General features: G+C 43.6%; 1 protein-coding gene across 1 annotated transcript in view; it reads left to right on the top strand.

Annotated features, from left to right (window-relative positions):
* The first annotated feature begins 671 nt into the window (after positions 1–671).
* Positions 672–8,542, top strand: part of fxyd3 (FXYD domain containing ion transport regulator 3) — a 17,066-nt gene continuing 9,195 nt past the window's right edge. The window contains exon 1 of the mRNA XM_030157355.1: positions 672–785. The gene's annotated coding sequence lies outside the window, so the exon portion shown is untranslated. The remainder of the gene's footprint in view (positions 786–8,542) is intronic.

Here is an 8,542-nt window from a genome sequence, read left to right on the forward strand (position 1 = left end):
AGACAGTGAAATCTGAGCAGAGGACCAACCGGTTCCATCAGGAAGAGGAGGGGACACCATGAGGGGGCGGGGCTAACCTGTTCAGACCTGCACACCAGGACCAGGATGGAGACCAGTTCAGTCAACCCCCACCCGCCCCGCGCCCCTCCAACACACACACGCGCGCGCGCGCACACACACACACACACACACACACACACCTATATCAGGTCTACATGTCCATTAATATGCGTTAATGTGTATTTTATTGCGCCATAAACTGTGTCATGTTTCAGTTAAAAAAAACAATAAGGATCAAAACAGTAAAAACGAATTAAATAAATGAAATTAATGAATTGAATAAGTGAAATGAACTAAATGAACTCAATAAAACCATGTTTTTGGACCCACTTTGGTTCTGGTTTGTTTGGTTTTTTTTAGTCTTTTTAGTTTCGGTTCTTCACTTCACAGATGATTTGATGCTTTTTTTTCCTCTTTTTTCTCTGGTTTTCTTTCTCTGTCCGGGTTCTCGGGCCTCTTCCATCCCATAATGTCACTAAACGCGTCCTCGCTCCTCCTCCTGGTCTCGGCCTGATCCAGGATCCGTTTCCACGCCCTGTTCATCCTCCCGGACGGAGCCGCTCTGGTCCTGGATCAGGTCTAGACCCGGGCTTAGACTCGGCCCCTGTAAAACCGAGCCGACCTGTTGAACGCGTCATTGCGCAGGGTGTTGGCGCACAAAGCGGACGTGTTCAGACCTGCTCTAGTCCGGATCCTGGTCCCGGTCTCTGCTGGACTCCGTCCCGGTAAGTGGCTTTAAACATCTGAGGTTTAACCACGGAACCGGATACGAACCGGACCCCTCTGGTCCTGAACGCCTTCAAAGTTTGGTTCAGTTTTAAAGATGCGGAGAAAAAAACGCAGAAAAAGACTCAGATTTTAACGAACTTTGATTCAATAATTTTGTCAGTGAGTGTAAAACTCAGACGGAAACGGAACCACGTGATGTTCGGTAGAAAAGTCTGTAAATTCTAAACCTGTCCACAGATTCGGTCCAGACCTCATCCGTCCCCGTGCGCTCCGGCACGGTGCGGCACGGCATGGCACGGCGCGCGCCCAGGGCTCCGCTCACGCGCTTTCAAGTATTTATCAAACAAACAAACAAACAAACAAACAGGAGGTTGTTACTGACCCGGATCTGAGTCAGACAAATAAAAACCTGAATTCGTGGCTTTATTTCAGTCGAGGTTCGGTCCAACGGCTGGTTCGCGGACCGGAGGCGGACGGTGGACGGTTAGTTTTGGTCCGTGTGTTTTTGACTGATGGTCATCACGTGATCAACTGGATCCTGTTAATGCCAGGGTTATCGACCAACTCAATATGTTACATGTCATGAGATAACTTTTGTTATGATTTGGCGTGATTGATTGATGAGATATACTGATCCAGTGGATCTGTGTGGATGGGTCTGATGGTTCTGTTTGGTTTCATCAGCTGTTCAGAACAAACCTCGGATTCACATCAGGCATTGAACACAACACAAACATCCTCCAGTTCATCTCACATGTGAAGAACCTCATGGTCTGATCTGAGTTTTTTCTGATCCAATAAACAAACAGCGTGGATAGTTTGACACAGTGGATTTTGTATTTACAGTTGGACAGAGTCTGTGTTCAGTTTGATCAGTGTTTACAGATATTTAGTTCAGGTCCTGTAGGAGCACAAATGGGAACGTTTCCTCCCTTTATTCAACCGCTGTTACCATGATAACATTCAGCTAAACTAACCAGTGGCACCAAATAAGGAAAAAGAGGAAAATATTATCAAACACCGAGGTCACGAAGGGTGAGTTGATCTGTTTTTATCACCAACATGTGAAAAACAGTCACTGAATGAATGTGTTTTTACATCTGTGAATCTGAACGCATTCGAAGTGTTCCATGTGTTTGTTCACAGTGCATCAAATACCTCATACTGAGGGTTTGGGGTAGGGTTAGGAGTAGGGGTAGGGGTTAGGGTCACGTGAACCTTGGTTTTGCTGTAAATAAACATGTGATCAGATGATGTTAAATAACACAGTAAAGGTCCAGAACGTGTATCAGAACAAACATGATGTACGACGCTATCATGAGGTCAGTCAGTGATTGTAAACATAATAATTAAGTCTGAGTGGAGCAGTGTTGATTCTGTTAAAAATGGGAAAGGACCCGTGGGTTCCACCACCAAGGGTCCAAACCCTGTTAAAGCTCCTGACAAACCAGGTCTGACGGGTCCACGTGGTTCTGATGGACCATTGTGGAATGTTTGAGCTGCAGCAGCTGTGTGTGTGTGTGTGTGTGTGTGTGCGCGTGCGTGCGTGCGTGCGTGTGTGTGTGTGAAGGGCGCTGATAAGGACGGTGCTGATAACGGGTCGAATGGGAACCAAGGACAGAACAGACCAAAGAACCTGAGTGTGGATCTAAGTGGTTCTGAAGAACAGGTGTTTGATGAAAGTCCAGTTGAAGGTCAATGATCTGTGATGTTTATTTATGATGAACTGTCGGAGTTGGTCCGATCATCTGATACAGGAACATGTGGTTTGGGTCTACATGAATGTGATGGTTCTGGTTGAATCTGGGTCAATACCAGGTGTGACGTCAGCATTTGAATGGACGGTTCTGTTGAGGATGATCGATATGGATCCAACTCTTCTCCCATGTTGGTTCAGGTCCTGAATGGGTTTGAGCCTCATGAGTCTGAGTCCAACATGGACGTTCCACAGCCGTGACTTTGTCTTTGAGTCACATTCACCTTTGGTCACATGACCTGGTCTTAAAAAAGCCGCTGTGAGCGAGGGAAGTGTCCGACAGAGACAGAGGGACAGACAAATAAATTTAGAAACCTCCAGCAGAACACATTGATTTTCTGTGGACGTGAGTGTGACCTTCAGTAACCCCTGCACCGGCCGTGAGGCATTCAGGGGTAACACAAAGCGTGGGATATAAGAGTGAGTCTCAGCAGGAGTCAATGTGATGCGTTTATGGAAGGAGGTGGAGGAGGAGGAGGGAGGGGAAGGAGGAGAAAGAGGAGGAGAAGGAGGAAGAGGGCGGAGGAGGAGGAGCATTCAGACACAGTGTAGTTACTCTGTGAGTCAGAGCTGGTGAATGCTCCACACCCACCCCTCCTCCTCCTCCTCCCTCCCTCCCTGTTTCCCAACCGCACCCTCCCCTGGTGCTCCCACCCCCACCCCCACCCCGTTTCCCAACCACACCCTCCCCCCTGGCGCTCCTCTCTCTCTGCGTTCTCAATCTGATCTCTTGTTTCTCCTCCTAATGGATACAACTCTTCTGTTTCATGTTTGGATGTTTTTACACATTTGACCTGTGTTTTCTCTGTTTCCTGTGCAAATTCATGACTGTAACGCCTCCGTTAAAGTTCACAACATTTACTGTTTGACTTTATGGATCAAATCCAACCTCAACTACATCAGGTGACATTTAGCTGAAACAGGTTTTTTTTTTAACCCATTTTTGAATCTAATGAATGATAGGAGCAGGTTTTAGTCCTATTTACTTCTATCATCATCATCATCATCAGGAAGAGCAGAGAGGAGGACAGACAGGAGGAGGACAGACTGGAGCAGAGAGGACTGTGATACTGTTTTTATTCAGTTTTATCTCAGGTTTTGTTTTTTTTGTTTTTTTTTAAGTGTGTTTATGTAGACGTTGTGGTTGTAATGATCCAGATTCTGCAGGTCCAGGTGTGTGTCCTGGGTCTGCGGGTCCAAGTTTGTGTCCTGGGTCTGCAGGCCCAGGTGTGTGTCCTGGGTTTGCAGGTCCAGGTGTGTGTCCTGTGTCTGCAGGTCCAGGTGTGCGTCCTGGGTCAGCAAGTCCAGGTGTTTGTCCTGGGGCTTGAAGGCAGTTCTGATTTGGTTCTGTTTGGTTCTGGTGTGGTTCTGTTAGTTCCCATGGGTTGAGGGTTTGTGTGGAAGATGTGACCTACAATGGAATCCACTGCTGCTAATTTAAGACTCAACTCTGCTGCTGAGAATAGGCAGCTGTCATTGTGGAGGAGGAACAGTGGGGGTGGTGGTCAGTGGTGGGCGGGGCTTCACAAAATAGAAACAGGGTCAAAGTCCAACGTTACACCAGCGACTCAGCCAGAGGAGTCTGACACTGACAGAACGCTGAGGAGTAACTGACGGAACAGAAGGATCAATCAGTCCAATTGTATTTATATAGCATCACATCATAACAAACATTATCTGATGACAGACAGGAGGAGGAGCAGAGAGCAGGACAGACAGGAGGTAGGAGACAAGAGGAAGGACACAGGAGGTAGGAGACAGGAGGTATGAAAACAGGAGGTAGGACACAGGAGGTAAGAAAACGGGAGGTAGGACACAGGAGGTAGGACACGGGAGGTAGGACACAGGAGGTAGGAGACGGGAGGTAGGAGACGGGAGGAAGGACACAGGAGGTAGGAAACAGGAGGTAGGACACAGGAGGTAGGACACGGGAGGTAGGAGACGGTAGGTAGTGTCTCCTGGTGGAGGTGTTAATGGAGTGGATTCAGGATTAATATCATGTGAAAGAACAGAGACATGAATGAGTCCAACTGTAGAGACCAAGGAATAAAAGGACACTTGAGGCGAGGTGGAGGGTTTTTAAGGACACACAGAAAGGATTAACGAGCAAAGAAAAAGAGGCAAGGACGAACCCAAATGTGGACAGAGACACAGAGGACTGAAGAGACAACAGGCATCCAATCAAAGTCCATTAAGACGTAATTGAGTTTTAAAACAGCGGAGACACAAAGAAAACAGACACAGGACGATGGAGACGCAACAGAACAGTTTATCTGGGACCAGTGGACGAACGGACCAGTGGACAAATGGACCAGTGGACAACACTCTGTGGGAAATCTGCACCAATGGAAACTGTTTAACACCAAACCAGTACAGAACGGATAAACTGAACTCAGACCGTGAATAAAATAAAGGAAAAGATCTACTTTTACAGATAAGAAAAACATGACACAATGAATCTGAATCTGGTCTGAATCTGGTATTAAAGTGCTGTTGAAACCTGCTTGGCTTTTGTTGATCTCTAAACCTGCCGAGGTTCTTTGTCCTTGTGTCTGAACGCAATGATCTGAAGCCCTGCCCCCTCCATTTTCTGACTCCGCCTTATGCAAACATTGATTTTACTATGAAAACCTCAGATATGATCAGGGAGGGGTCATGTAGGCTCCGTTTGTTTACTCACCTTGTCTTTCAGCCTGGTTTCGTAGTTTGTCCTGTTTCGTCCTCTGTCTCTGTTACACCCCCCCACACACACCACCACCGCCACCACCCTCCCTCCCTGAGTCTTTATCTGGAGGTGAACTGGGCTCTAGTGGCGTTGGCGTGGTTCCATCCTCTGCATTCCCCGGCCTCGCCTGGCGTTGCCATAGAGAGGAACCAGAGAAGCATCCTCGTCCTGCTCGTCCTTTTCTCTGTCCAACATTCGTCCAAATACCAGCTTGGTGTCCTCGAGACCTAAAGGTTACACTGGTTTTACTGCAGGACAAGTTCATGTGTAACATCTTAACACACAACCTGCACTATTCAGCCAGTACCTATCCAGAATTTAGCCTGTACCTATCCAGTATTTATCCAGTACTAATCCAGTATTTATCCAGTACTAATCCAGTATTTATCTAGTACCCATCCAGTATTTATCCAGTACCCATTTGGTATTTATCCAGTACTGAGCCAGTATTCATCCAGTATTTATCCAGTACCCATCCAGTATTTAGCCACTACTGATCCAGTATTCATCCAGTATTTATTCAGTACACACCCGGTATGTATCTAGCATTTATCCAGTACCTATCCAATATTTATCCAGTACTCATCCAGTATTTATCTAGTACCTAGCTTATATTTATTGTCTTGTATTTATCCAGTACTCACCCAATATTTATCCAGTACCTGGCTTATATATATATATATATATATATATATATATATGGTCTTGTATTTATCCAGTACCCAATCTGTATTTATCCCATATTCATCCAGTATTCATCCTGTTTCATTCTGCTTTCATCCTGACTACTGATGAACTTTTTTGTAACAAAAACTATAGATAAAATGTTGAAGAAAACAAAACAGAACGAGAGACCAGAGGTGGTGTTGTGGATGCAAACTTTTTCATTGCAGGTTCAGGCGTGTGTAATTTGACTGAATATTTCCATACATGTGTTTAATATCCTCTGTTGTGTGTCGTCGTTGTTGTCGGGCTGTGTTTGCTTTGGCTCTAAGTGGAAAAGTCCAGTTAGTGGAAAATCACTGCAGTGTCTCCACCCATTCCCTGAACACAGCAACAGAACACGTATGGAAGAACATGCAAACATGACACATAATAAACCATGGCATCAGAGACACCGAGGTGTTGAAATGTCTGAAACCTATAACATGCACAGTGTCCTCACCCAAACACCCACAAACAGGTTAGAATTGTTAATTTTTAATGTAATAAAAACAAAAAACAAACTTTAACACAGACTAAACAAAAACCCAATTATCTTCATAGAGTCATCATTCATTGTTGCTCAAAGTCAACCCAGAGTTGAACAACCTGAGAAAATAAACCTTATAGTTCCATTTATGTATTATGATGGCGTATTAGCGCCACATAAGAAAATAAAAACAGGTGTCACCACAAGAATAGTTGTAAAATATCAAGATAAAACCCATAATTTTACGAGAATAAAGCCATAATATTATGAGAATAAAGTCCTAATTTAGCCCCGCCCACCAAATAATGAGCCTATTAGCCCCACCCACCATCAACTCATTAGCATTAGTCGTCCGCTCCAACAGAAGTTAAAGTTGATGCTTCGTTTGTTGCGTTCGCTGTAACTGGAAACTGTTATCAACAAGGATTATGGTTTATGATTTATAAATGAGGACTTTTTATCACACTATTGAGAATTTATTTTCAAAATATTACAACTTACATCTCTCTTTTTGTATTCAACTTTATTCTCATAAAATTACAGGTTTTATCTTGATATTTTGTGTCTTTATTGCTGTAGTTACAGGTGTTTTTATTTTCTTATGTGTCCCGTATACTCCGTCGTACTATATAGAATACAGAAAAAAAGTAAAACTAAATAATAAAATGATGACTGAGGCAGTGTTGTGACTCTTCCTGCACATTTACTGAAGTCCCTCCAGATTAAATCAGACTCTTTATTATTATATAATTTAGAAAACATGAACTCAAATGATGCATTCCAGGACTGTGGAAATTATTAAATTCAGATAAATACATGCTTTATTTATGGTAATGGTGTATTTTTATGTTAATATGAGTGTTTAACACTCAAAATAACATGAAGTGAATAAAGGTGTTTTATTGTATTAATGCTCAGTTACTTAGAAATACTGGGCTTTTATTGTGAAAGGTGCAGATCATGAAAAACCAGTCAGTCAAAGAACTTAGAGCAAAGAGTTTAATGGGAAATAAATCAAATAAAGTCAAAACTACATCTCAAATTACACTCAACGCGCCTCAAATGTCTTAGATTTAATGGGTTGGAAGATGTGGAGAAATCGACGTTAGAGAATAAACATGTGTCATTAACCCAGGAAGTAGAAGAACATTACATCAGAGAGCAGAACCAGGAACAGAACCAGGACCGGGACCATCAGTAACCACCTCATCAGCAGCAGCTTTTATTGTCAGAACTGAAAACTAAGTGGACTGAGCTGATGGGGTGAGGTGGGCGTGGTCCTCCATCCCATCATCAGATGAGGTTTCAGTGTGTGGGTCTGACCACTCTGCGCCTCTGAGGCACACGATCACATTTCCCTGAGAGAGGAGAAGGATGGAAGGAGAGGAGCATCCATGTGTTCGACTGCTTTTACTGACCATCATTAAACACAGCATCAGGACCGTAACATCTGGAACATGTAATCAGATTACTGCTGTCAGCTAACCTGATTTCGTCCATTAGTGCTAAAGTCCTGTTGACACGCGTCTCTTTTCCATCATCCATCTGTGCTAAACTTTCCCCATATTTCCTAAATGTGTTCAAAACAGAAGTGTGTAATGTTGGTTTTTCCATTCAATCCTAAATGTGCTGATTAGTTTCTTTCTTCTGGTAGATGTCAGTAGAAGTCCTTCCATAAATATGAACATAAATCTGTGTTGTTTGGAATCTAGAATGCTGGTTCCCCCTCTATCTCCTACGAAATTCTAAACTGATGTGGTTTCCTGGTGTGTCCACACATACCCACACGTTTAGATTCAACTCTTCTTCTCTTGTTCTAACATCCATCAACATCTGTTTGTTTTGGTCATGTGACTCTAGTTGGACTCAAAGGTCTTTCCATTACAGTTTTTGTGTCATATACCAATTTAACTACGAAAAACCGCCTGTAACAACAACAGCAACTATTCAGAGAAAAACTAGAGTTTGGGTCAAACTGTCATTTTTCCATTAGACACATTTCTATGTGCAGTTAAATTTGAGGGTCAGTAGTTGGTGTGTGTTCACATGTGAATATGAAGTTATGATTAGATGGACTCAA

The sequence above is a fragment of the Sphaeramia orbicularis genome, chromosome 16, assembly GCF_902148855.1.
Source record: "Sphaeramia orbicularis chromosome 16, fSphaOr1.1, whole genome shotgun sequence".
NCBI classification, from domain to species: Eukaryota; Metazoa; Chordata; class Actinopteri; order Kurtiformes; family Apogonidae; genus Sphaeramia; species Sphaeramia orbicularis.